Source organism: Sphaerodactylus townsendi, linkage group LG08, assembly GCF_021028975.2.
Source record: "Sphaerodactylus townsendi isolate TG3544 linkage group LG08, MPM_Stown_v2.3, whole genome shotgun sequence".
NCBI lineage: Eukaryota > Metazoa > Chordata > Lepidosauria > Squamata > Sphaerodactylidae > Sphaerodactylus > Sphaerodactylus townsendi.
In genome coordinates, this window is record NC_059432.1 from 79,820,199 (window position 1) to 79,832,931 (window position 12,733).

A 12,733-nucleotide genomic window follows, 5' to 3' on the forward strand; every position below is an offset into this window, starting at 1 on the left:
GCCCCACTTCCCCCAGTCTTACTCATACTTTCATTCTCCAAGGAGAAGCTGCTTCATCTACTGGAACCAGGGTGATAAGGAAGTGTTCGAGTGGAGTGATCTTCCTCCATTTTTCTCTCCTTAAGAATTATTAAGGCCATTGCTATGGGCAGAGCAAGGGACAAAACACACACACACACACCATCTGTGTGATACTTAGAAATCCACTTAAAGTCTTCTAATAATTTTTACTAGAGTAGGAGCAGTCATCATATTTGAGAAGAGGACAGTTTACGTTGTTACCATGCTGGTGCTGCCTGGCAGAGCCAGGAACTGCAGTCTCACTATCTGCCTGGGTGAAAAGAGGCCCTGCCTGCCCAGGACAAATGTCTATAGTGCTGCTGGGTACAGCATGCTTCTGAGTCTACTGGGGAGTCTTTAAAGAACAGCAGACAGTGTAGCAGAGAGGAGACATACTACAACATTGTTCCCACAGTGCATTCACAGCAGACCGCTTACCCGTTTCAGCCCTAATATTTAGCTACTGTTTGCACCATTCTTTGTCCTTTATGGCAGTCGTCCCTCTGCACAGTGCTTTGGTCTGGTGCTAAGTGCCAGGCTCTTTGAAAAAACGTTGGACTTGCGGAGTCGCCAGGTGGGAAGGAGGAAGCAGCTAGGCCAGAGCGTAGCCCTGCAGCTGCGGATCATTTTAGTTTTATCAAAATGCACCTTGGAGACACAACACTGTGCAGTGCATCGCAGGGCTCCCTAACACATGTTGAAGAGCCTGAAAATGATCGTTTCACTAATGGTACCCCTACTCATTTTAATGTTAACCACAGAGGAATATAAAAAATGAGTGGAAAGATTAAGACAAGTGATTCTGAGGAAATAAATTAAACAACCTGTGAGCACTTCACACAAATCACAGGCCATGAAAATTTAATCAGACCGGAATGTTAACAAGCCAACTGACCAGGACAAGGTCCATTTAAGATTGCATTCATATATGGATTCCTAGACACCCTGAACCTGCTTGCTAGGGAGTTTGGGATATAAATGGAATAAATAAACAAGTACATTTTTAAAATGTTGGACTTGCATGAGCTCCTGGTGCTGGATGTATACATTCTACAGCAGAGGGCTGCTTCCCACCAACAAAGGACATAGCAGAAGCCTGAGCCACTGGGTTTATTTTTTCCCCCTGCTTTGAAGCAGAAAGGTGGCATATAAATAGTTGAACTAAATAATAGTGGTCTGGATCCTATCTTGGTCCTACCACTCCAGCTTAGATAAAGAGGCTTCTTACAACAAAGGTAGTTCTTCCAGTAGAAGAAAAGTCACTTAGGCTTTGTAACTGGAGGAAGACTCTGTGGAGGATGGTTGGATTCAGTATGCCAGTGTAGAGAATAGTTCCAATCCCAGTTTTATGTGTGGCTCAGGCTTCCCGTCTTGTTACCAGACCTGACACTACAGCCATAAAAAATTCAACGAGGTCTTACCGAAAATGGTTGTTTTGTGCTAAAGTGGCTCTATTATTCTGCTCTATATGTGACTATCATTACTACTGTCATTAAGGGTTATTTGCCTCTTAATAAAACAAAAGACTTCTATGAGAATTTTTTGGTCTCAAGTGTTTTTAACATTATTTTTTAGCCTCCTGGGGATGTGGGGGAGATGGGGGAGCAGGATATATTTGTGTAAGTCGCCATCTGAAGTCTTGTTTTTATAGTAATGATTGTTTAAGCTGGTTTTTAATGTTTCTACGATTTTATTGTGTTGTTTTAAAAGGTTGTTGCCACCCAGAGCCCCCCAGGAAAGGGCAGGGTACAAATTCAAAAATAAATAAAGGAAGGAAGGAAGGAAGGAAGGAAGGAAGGAAGGAAGGAAGGAAGGAAGGAAGGAAGGAAGGAAGGAAGGAAGGAAGGAAGGAACCAAAGTTTGCTTTAAATGATGCTGCTGTGCATTTACCTGGGTCTGCAGCAATATTATGGCACCTTAATGAACTTCCAGCTTACAAAAAGGTTGTGTTATATGACTTTGCATTCTCTTACTAGCCAGAAGTTTGTTTGCAGTGGGCAAGGGCTGTAATGTCTGCAAAGTGAGATCTCTTGAAGTCATTTACTGAAATTTTTGTAGCAGGAGCTAAGTTTGTGTAAAAGGAATGGGTTGTGGCTCAGTTGGGACAGCATCAGCTTAGTATACAGAAGGTTCCAGGTTCAGTAGGTGATGTGAAAGTAGGTGATGTGAAAGACCTTAGCCAGAGATCCTGGTGAGCTGCTTCCAGACTGAGTAGACAATACTGACTTTGATGGACTCAGCTCTGATTCAGTATAAGGCAACTTCACCGCCCAGAGCCCCTTGGGGATGGGGCGGTATAAAAATAAATAAATAAATAAATAAATAAATAAATAAATAAATAAATAAATGAATGAATGAATGAATGAATGAATGAATGAATGAATGAATGAATGAATGAATGAATGAATGTATGTATGTATGTATGTGGAGGGGCATATCTGATGCTGGAGTTCATGTGGACTTCAGAGGCTGAGCCTGCACTTCAGTGCTGGCCCTGGCCAGACCCAGCATTCAACTGTGGGCTGCACCTCTGAAGTCCACGTGGACTTTGGAGGCAGAGGCTATAGTTTAAACATGGACCTGGCTAGGCTGAGGCCAGCATGAAAATGCAAGCTCAGCCTGGCCAGGTCCACCTTTATACTGCTGGCTCCTTCTCCTCTAAAGTCCACCTGACTTCAGAGGTGGAGCTTTGGGGGTGGAGCCAGCAATATAAAGCTGGACTTAGCCAGCTTGAGACCAGGTTGGCCAGGCCAAGTCAAGTACTGAACTGTGGGTTCTGCCTCCAAAATCTGTGCACAGCCTTCAATTTAAAGCTGGACCCTTCTGAGGGGGGGCCTAGAGCACAGGTGTCAAACTTGCAGCCCTCCAGATGTTATGGACTACAGTTCCCATCATCCCCTGCCAGCATGATGTGAGTTTGACACCTAGGGCTTAGAGCATCCCCCTTCAAGTGGCACCCAGGGCACAAATCCTGGCTGCCCTACCCTGGATACACCTCTGTCCGTATGAAAGATATATGAAGATACCTCCAGCACCTGAAAATCAAATCTGTATTTTGAGCTGTTTCTTTGTCATATCTGGGTGTGTTAAAATGTTGGAAGAATATTACAGACTGCTTGGAATGGGTTTTACATACATGGGTAGCTTTAACAAGCAGCAGTTTAAAAACCCCATAAAAATCCTGACAGTATCTTTAAATGTCATTCAGTTTTCTGAAGATTCTGCATTTTTCTGTTGGCTGACTTTTTAATCCAATCTGTTACAGCTGTCTTGCAATTCCGCATGACTCCCTCCCTCTTTCCCATGACATTTAGAAACTGCATATCTTCATTAAAAAAGGAATGTTCCCATTCTTTATATCCAAGAATGTAAGATTTCAAAATCAAAAATATCCATAGCATTGATCAGTGAACTATCAATCAGAAGGGAGAATTTTCAGTCTTGACAAACTGCAGATTCTCCCTTCTTTCCAGGACAGAAGGCTACATAAAGATTTATTAGAACATGAATCCTTGCACTAGATCGAGTTCTAACCATCTTTAGACCACCAATTTGCACAAACAATTTGTCACAAGATATAGACTATCCCATAGCTAACTCCAGTAAGTCTTAGCCAAAAATGATAGCCGTCTGTACAGTTAGAAATAAATCTCAACAGTAGTAGAATCTGTCAAAAGATGAGTATTTTCCCCCCTTCCATCTCATGGCATTGAAATGGTGCTGTCTTGAGCAGAACGAAGGATGGCAGTGCCCTAGGTCAATGTGCTGACTGGTAGCAATCAGCCTTTCAACACTGCATTGTTCTCAGCACCATTTTGTATCTCAGCATGGACAGAGAGAGTGAACGTTGCAGACTTGAGTGTGGTGTGGCCTTTCCTGGCCTGTAACATAACTTTACCTCAGCATACTTTCTCCCAGAAGATGAGTAATTTTTTAAAAAAGTTGGGATAAGGATAAGTAGAAGAAAGAAAAGGACTAAATACGGAAATATGGAAATGTTTCTAACAGATCTTTAGTACTAGACATGAGTTTGGAGCAAATCCCTCTAAACCAGGAGAAGAATCTGTCAAGATTTACAGCTTCACTGCTTATTTTCTTAGGCAACATTATGATTCATTCGATAGTACATTTTCCTTATTGCTACCCACTGAGTCCTTTACTGGTTTCCCCACAGACCTTGCTTAATTTTATTGTATAGAATATTAATCATTCAAGAGCACAGGTAGTATTCATGTCTGTTTCTTATTTTATTTTTAAAAAATTGTGTGCAAGAATTGAAGATTAAATAAGTTCCCTTCTCTTTCTCAAAACAAAAACCATTGGGAACACTATTGTTTATTTAAGATTAGCCTGTACATTTTCATAACAAACAAGAGAAGAAAAAAGACCAAAAGGACCAGGATTTTATACTGGTTAGAACCAGTTGGTAATTTCTTTAGAGAACTGAATGCAGTTTGGAAGAGGAGCCCCTTCCTATGGTATGGGCACTCATCTCACTTCCATGTCTGGTAAACAGATTTTATAGGGCTGTGAAAACTTGTTTGACTAGGGACAGCAATGGGATGAAAGAAATGTGTGCACACTGGGCCCAAGCAATGACTCTGAAAACCACTTTCCTTTGTTATGTCTGTCTCCAGCCACTTTGTATTCATGTGGAGGCCATCTAACGTTTACTGCCCTTCCACTAGACAGTAGTTAAGTAAACATTTAGGGGCGTCATTACATCCTGGAGCCAGTCATCACCAAGCAAGGAGAGGTAGCTGAGTCACATGATTGAGTGAAAAATAATACAGAATGGCCTCCATTAGCTCATCAGTTCTTGGCTGCGCTAACAACTAAGAGGAAAAGAAGATATTTAACTTTAGCCTTGCCCTAATGCTCATTGTCATTATGCTGCCCAAGATCCCCCAAATCACATCTGTGTTTGGTTTAAAAGATGCAGTTATGTTTGTCAATGCATGAAACAAAACCCTCTTGTGTACAGTCATCGCAGCATGGAGACATCCATGTGGTAATCCTTTCCCCCCATTCAGTGGGAACATTAATGCTTTTAAATCTAAGAGCCTAATTATGTTGCCAAGAAAATAGAGTGTGCCTTGGACATATATTTGAAGCAGGAAGCAGCTGAGCTTGTAGAGCAAAGGTTAATTTTAGGGGGAAATGAACTTTTTCAAACTAAACATCTGGCCATTGTCAACGTCAATGGCAGTCTGCTCAGATGAGATTTTATGATACTGATCTATAGCAGTTGTTGTTTCTTGTAAAACTGGGAGACCTACAGTTCATTGCATACAAATCCCTTTATAGACGCTGTTTATTGCTTCCATTGGATTTATCTGCTTATATGTCCCCAGAAAAAAGGCAAGTAACATGCAACAGATTTTTTTCAGCAAAGTTTCTTGTGGAAGCAATTATGTTGTCAGAAATTATCCACTTGGCAGCCCACTCATAAATATTTGGTTGAGCACTTTGGTTTACAGCTCAAGATATTTTTCTAAATTTATTTAAACAATTGGCATCTTTTTAGTCTCACCTGAAAAAGATTGCCAAGGTGACTAAAAGCATCACACAGTATAAAACAGAAAAAGAAGATGAGGAAAAAACAAGTTTAATGTAAAACAAGGACTGGCAGAAATATTGCGGGTCAATCCAGCTTTGGGGATGGGACCCATGTGAAATTCTTCCCCAAACAGGGATTTTTTCCTTTGTCAACCCGTTATAATTCTACCGTGCAGAATCGACCTAACACCACCATCAGACCGGGTGGAATAATCCATGAAATCAGAAAATAAATAAAATCATGATCATAAAAAAGCAGTAAAATAGGAAAGCACATCTCAAAGATGAGATAATGTATGCAAGTGCAGTCAAGTTGCAACTGACTTACAGCAACCCAAGTAAGGGGCTTTCAAGGCAAGCAAGAAGTAGAGATGGTTTTGCCATTGCCTTCCTCTGCAGAGTCTTTCCTGGTTTCCCATTCAAGTCTCAACCCTGTTTAGCGTCTGAGGTCTGACAAGATCAGGCTATATATATACACCATACCAGGGGTGTGAAAAATTGTGGGGGTGGGGATGGGGAATGTCAACAGAGAATCAATTTTGTTTGCTAAGATTTGCTTGAAGGCCTAATTTTAAAGATCTTATGAGCTGACAAAGTTCAGAAAACAGATATTGGTATTTAGAGAGATGTGTGTACTCTTCTCCCTGGTCATCATTCTTGTTAAAGGTTATGAAATCATCCTAATTAGTTTAGGATAGCTGAAACTCGTTTGTTAGAAGGGTGATTGGATAGGTTTCATTTTAAGACAGAGAGGGTAGATGTGTGCTCATCATAGAGGATTTTCTGATCCAGGTACAAGCCCACTGGTCAATTAATGATCACTTGACGTGGCTAGCTTGAACCATAAATTAATTACATCAGTATTAGTAGCCATCTTTGTCTTCACCTTGCTGTTCCTCTTCCATTGTCTAAGCTTTTGCCTCTGTTTTGCTTGAGGATATTTAAAGAATTTTGCACATGTACTGAGGATTTTTTATACTTTTTCCTGCAAGTATTTATTTCAAGTAAGTACAGTAGACCTTATTGTTATTGGGGTGCTGTGTGGTTTCCGGGCTGTATGGCCATGTTCTAGCAGCATTCTCTCCTGACGTTTCGCCTGCATCTGTGGCTGGCATCTTCAGAGGATCCTCTGCTAGAACACAGCTGATAGAACACAGCCATACAGTCCGGAAACCACACAGTGATTCCGGCCGTGAAAGCCTTCAACAACTTATTATTTATTTTATTGTGTATCTGAATTGCACCTTTGATTCAATGTTCACTGTTTTATTTATAGGCTTCTTTAATAAGAGGTTTACAATATAATTTTTGTCTGGAGTTCTGGTTCAGAACCCACAGCTCAGCACTGCTACCACCCCAAAGACCAGGTCAGCCCTTTGACAGGGGGGGTAAAATTTGGAGGTTTTTAAACAGAGGGTGGATGGTCATCTGTCAAGGGTGCTTTGATTGTGTATTCCTGCATGGCATGCCCATGAGCCTGCCCCACCTGCATGTCTTTGCTGTGGTGAGGAGGTTGAAACCTCAATTAAAAGGTGTGGTTTCTTTACACACTTGGTTTGATCTAGATAGAATTTCCCTGTGGGGAATCGACAAGTGATTACCAAGGCTTCTTTATTTAATTGTCTTACTAAATCCACCTTTGGAATGGTATGGTGCAGGAGTGTGTGTTCAGCAAAATCAAACAGAGCCCTCCCCCCCCCCCACCCCCAGTATCTTTAACAGAGGCCTAAACTGTGGAATGTGGAATGTGGAATAGAAGATTTTCATGGTAACTGGTAACTGACATCACAGTATGTATGTATGTATGTATGTATGTATGTATGTATGTATGTATGTATGTATGTATGTATGTATGTATGTATGTATGTATGTATGTATGTACCTCTCTCTCTCTCTCTCTCTCTCTCTCTCTCTCTCTCTCTCTCTCTCTCTCTCTCTCTCTCTCTCTATCTATCTATCTATCTATCTATCTATCTATCTATCTATCTATCTATCTATCATCTATCTATGTGTTATAAGGTCGCAACAGACTTGCGGTGAATTCAGCAAGGTGTAAAGATCTCAGTGGTGCTGAATCTCTTCACAGCCGTTTGGCCTTGACTGAGTTCCCTGGCACGGGCGACGGGCCAGAATCCGCAGCAACCACACTGTTAGAGGGTTTATCTCATAGAGTGAGATGAGAATTCCGTTCCCATGAGAATGGGACTGGAGACACCGGGAGGGGGATGGGACAAGGGGGTTATATCTCTGTAGTTTAAGCTGAGGAGGCTCCATTTCCAGTCATGCCGTGGTGTATGAGCTTTCTAAAGATGTCTGAATAAATGGTGCTTTCAAACCAAAAGCCTTTTATTTCTGCCTCTGTTAGGAATTCCTTACATTATGACTGGAATCTATCTTTATTTTCTTTTTTAACACTCAGTTGGATCCTCTGGTGTTTTAACATGCAGAGATTGAATATTTTCCCCTCAGAAACTGTGGAAGGCGTTGGTAGCCCCCATAGAGGGTTCCGAGCCTTCCCTTCCTGATTCCTGAGGAACCAGTGGGGGAACGGGTACCGCTGGTGACTCTCTCCCGTCCCCTCGTTCCAGCATGGAGTCTTCCCCTGCGCCGTTGGGATGAGGGATTGAGGATGTGACCATGTGGGATTTGCATATTGTGAGTCGATTTGGGGCGCTTGTCTATGGATCGAAAGCGCTTCTGTGGATCGGATCTCTACCAAGTTTCCGTGTGGATTACACAAACCCCCAGATGCAACACCCTGTTTCGGAAGAGATGGGTCTGACTACACACTTCATGCAGCCACCCAGGAGTCAATGTGAACGATTCCTTGACTCATACTTCCATGATGTCTCCCAAGGATCCCCAGTGGCATAGCACCAGGGCCCGTCCCAAGTCCACCAGCTCGAAGAACCGGGACGTTGACAGAGATCAGGATCAGTGATCGGGAGGGTTTCCGTGTCGGTTCCCAATCCGGGATTTCCAGCCTCCGGGCCTGTAGCAGTCGATATGCCAGAGGCGCCCCATGGAAACCCAGTCAGAGCCGCCGGAGGACTGGAGGAAGTTGCCATCCGGAGAGGAGGAATCCGAAGAAGACCTGACTCCCCATCCGGATTTATTTCCCCTCCGTCCAAAGAAAGTTGGGACGCATGAAGTGGCTGGGGACTTTCTTGCTTGATGCCAAAGAGGCATGGGACCGTGGAACGCAGAAGCTCTGGGAGGAGAACTGAACAGCTGCAAAGGATGAAGTGAATGCCTGCAAAGGGACCGTGAACAAACAACGCATAAGGACGATCCAACTTCGAAGCTGAACCGGGCCAAAGAAGCGTTGCAAACGCAGTATCAGCAGAACTTATCGATCCATGACAAGGTCCTGGATCACTCCGGAGAGGAATGGGATCCTGGAAGAGCGCCAGCGCGAAAGCATTAGAAGGCCATCCAAACGCAGAGTGAGCTGGACTCGCGGCCATCTTCAACGAGATGAACAAAGCAAAATTGGATCGTGAAAAAAGCGGCCCTACTATGCGCATCAAGATGCCTTAACTCATAAAGAGAGAGAATTGGCTGCCTTGGAACAGGAGCTGAAGAGGGCAGCGGGATCACGCATGGCATCTAACCCGGTGAATTCGGTGCGTTTACACCTTTACCAAGGCACCTACCACCGGCTCCCCCTGCTGCCTCCTTCCTGCGCTGGAGGGACGACGATTCAAGGCCCCGCTATACACCCTCAACCGGGCGGGTACCTCAACCGTCCCTGCTCTCCCAGCCCCACCGCTAACCGTTGGGTAAACAACCACAACCCCGAGCGGGCTCCAAGAGCTGTTGAGAGAGGATATTACAGGCCCCCCATCCCTGCCCGTTTCCGACGTGGACCACCTCTAAACTCCCCTACTTCATCCTGCAACTTGACGGCGCAAGACATGGAGGAATTTGATGATTTGTATCGTTCTGAACGTGGGAAAAGATCACGGGACATCCGGGTCTGTCTTGGATGTGGGAATTGGCTGCTGAATGGTTTGTGACTCTTTATGAATTGCAAGCCGATGATACTCCAAGCACAGTGGCCGGATTTCTCCAAGCCTTAAAATGTGCCCGCTTTTCCAAGATCCGGATGCTGAAAACGAAGCCGACCATTCGCACCATAAAGTCCATTCCAGCAGGGCAACCGTTCTTTTGCCGTCAATTTGCCCAAGGTGGAATTTAGATGCGCGGCGGCTACTAAAACTTTCCTCCTGACTGGCCTGGAACGCATGAAATGTGAGATACTTCTTCGAGGCTATGAATACCAAACTTCGGGAGACAGTTCTCCTCATCCGCATCCCGCGCACCGCCGCATGAGTGGATCGATCTGGGATCACTAGTAGCAGCCCGTCTAAAATGCGTTCGTGCCAGGTTGGGACGCCCGATTGCCCGAAAACCACCGCCGGTTGCCCCAACAACTTCGCAAACCAAGCCCAGCCGTCTCCACGGAGACCAACATCCTTGAACGCTTCGCCGTCGTTTGGGACTATGCCTCTATTGCGGTGGTCCTGGCCATCTGGCTGCCAACTGCCCCAAAAAAACAGAGCCCGCCGTTCCGGTCTCACGCACACTCTGCCAAGCCTCCACGGAAGTCTGGCCCCTGCCCCAGGCACCGTCCAAAGCCGCCATCGCAGGAGGACTTCGAGGAGGGGAAAGTGAAGCGGTTTGCCTATCTTCGGCGCCCATGGACATGGGTTCCTACTCTCAGATTCGTGAGTGAAGGTAGCTGGCCACGCATTACTATTCAAGCCTCTTTTTAGCCAACCCTCTGCCAAGCATACACGTATTATAGCCTCCGCCCTCGTTGGATTCTGGCTGCTCCCACTGTTTAATGCGGCCGCGAGAGGTAGCTGAGGAACTTGGCTTAGACCGTAATTCCCCTAAGAGTGGAAGCTCCATTCCGTTTACTCAAATGGATGGCAGCCCACTTGGAGGCGGGAAGGCCCGGCCCGATTCAAAAAACGCAACCTGTTTTGCTCCATTGCGCTGACCATTGGGAAAAAACTAGTTTCGTTCTTGCTCCAGTGGCCAAACACTCCATTGTCTTTGGAGGCATGCCATGGTTGTTATTACGCCAGCTGAGCTTGGAAATATTATTTGGAAAGAGCCCGAATTCTAGAATTCACCCTCGACCTTCCATGCGGGGAGCACGCGCTTATGAAGTGGGGAAAACCCGCCTCCAAAATGACATTGGAACCGCTGGTTTCCACCTGCTTCTTTACACACACGCCGGGCAGGACTTCTAATCCCACCCGATATCCCACACAAGCTTATAAAGATCTGGCACAGGGTGTTTCAGGGAGCAAGAATGCGATCAGTTGCCCCTCATAGGGATACCGATTGCAAAATCATTTTTGCAGCCCGGAGACTCCAACTGCCCAAGGGTAGAATCTATCGTGATGAGCCCCACACAGAAGAAAAAAGAGGAGCTCTGTGCTTTCTTTGGATAAGAATCTGGCATGCGGATTCATAATGACGAGCCACCAAACACACCCATATGCCAGCCACTCTGTTCTGTTTGTAAAAGAAAAAAGATGGCTCCCTTGAAGGACTTTTGTACTGATTACCGTGGACTAAATGCTGTTTCCATGTCCAATAAATATCCCTTTTGCCCTTAATCAAAGAAGACCTCTTAGATGCACTGGGCAAGGGTCGGATTTTACTAAGTTGGATTTAAGAGAGGCCTATTACAGAAGGGTCCAGAATTGCGGAAGGCTATGAACATTTAACAAGCGTTTAATCACTAAATTTGGACAATATGAATACTTAATAATGCCATTCGGTTTGGCTGGAGCCCCCGGAGCTTTTGTAGGTATGGCCCTAATCAAGTGAGGTTTTGCAAGATTTTATTGTATAAAGGGGTGGTCGGTACTTAGATGATGTCTTCGATTTATTCACAAACTATGGAAGAGCATGAAGCCCCTGGTTCGAGAGGTGTTACAACGCTTACTTCTTGACAACTCTCTCTCTTCGCTAAATTGTCAAAGTGCACAGTGTTTTCATCAGTCCTCCATAGACTATTTAGGCTATCGGGATCTCACCTCCGACTTGGCTTAAAAAAAAATGGATCCTGCAAAGTAGACGCTTGGTACTTTCAATGGCCGCCCCTCTACCCACCAACAGAAAAGAATTGCAATCCTTCCTTGGTTTTGCCAATTTCTATACGTGGATTTTATACCCCAATTTGCTAAACTGGCCCTTCCGGCTCACAGATCTCTTACGCACTCAAAGGCAAGGATTCACAGGCTGCTAAGCCGGGGGCTGCCCCTCTCCTTGGTCTCAGGGAATGTCAATCGGCATTCCAGCATCTGAAATCAGCTTTCACTACGAACTCCATTCTGAAAACACCCCGACCCCGACCTTCCTTTTCGTAGTTCACGTGGATGACATCGGACGAAGGCGCTCAAGCAGCCCCTCTTGCAGAGAAGCGTAAAGATGGTAAACTTGCATTGCCGTGGTGCTTACTTATCCAAAAAGTTTTCTGGCCCTGAAGCTCAACTGGACCACTGTAGGGGATAAAGAGACTGCTGCTATCAAGGTGGCGCTTATGCACCTGAAGCGTACACTGAGCTTGAGGGGGCCAAACACCCTTCCAAGTTTGGTTCTATCGGATCATAAAAATTTGGCACGCTCTCTCAACAATACCCCTCAAAATGTCCGCGAAGCAGCTTCGTTAGGCTGATTTTTTCTCCCAGCTTCTCCTTCACCGTCCATTTTTTTCCTGGAAAAACCAATAAACTGGCTGATGCGCTGTCTGCGCTTCCTTCCCGGGGAGGCGGTTCTTCGTTACGTAGATATCCCGCGCGCAGTGCTCTCCCCTCCCAGCTGGGTAGATTGTAGCTGTCACTAGGTCACAGACCTCTGCTCCTCCTCCCCTTCTCCCATTCCGAGTATAAATTGCCTCCACCTTCCTCAAGTGGAACTCGAGGAGGCGTGGGCTCCGCGAACTTCCAGCTGGAGGAAGGGAGACTCCCAAGACACAGCTTGGAGGGATAGGCGTTTGGAAGCGGGGGGGGATGTTAGTACGATGCCTCCCTCCTCCGCGAAGCAGGTTCTCGAAGCCTGCCACGCGACATGCCGATGGTCAGGCTGGACA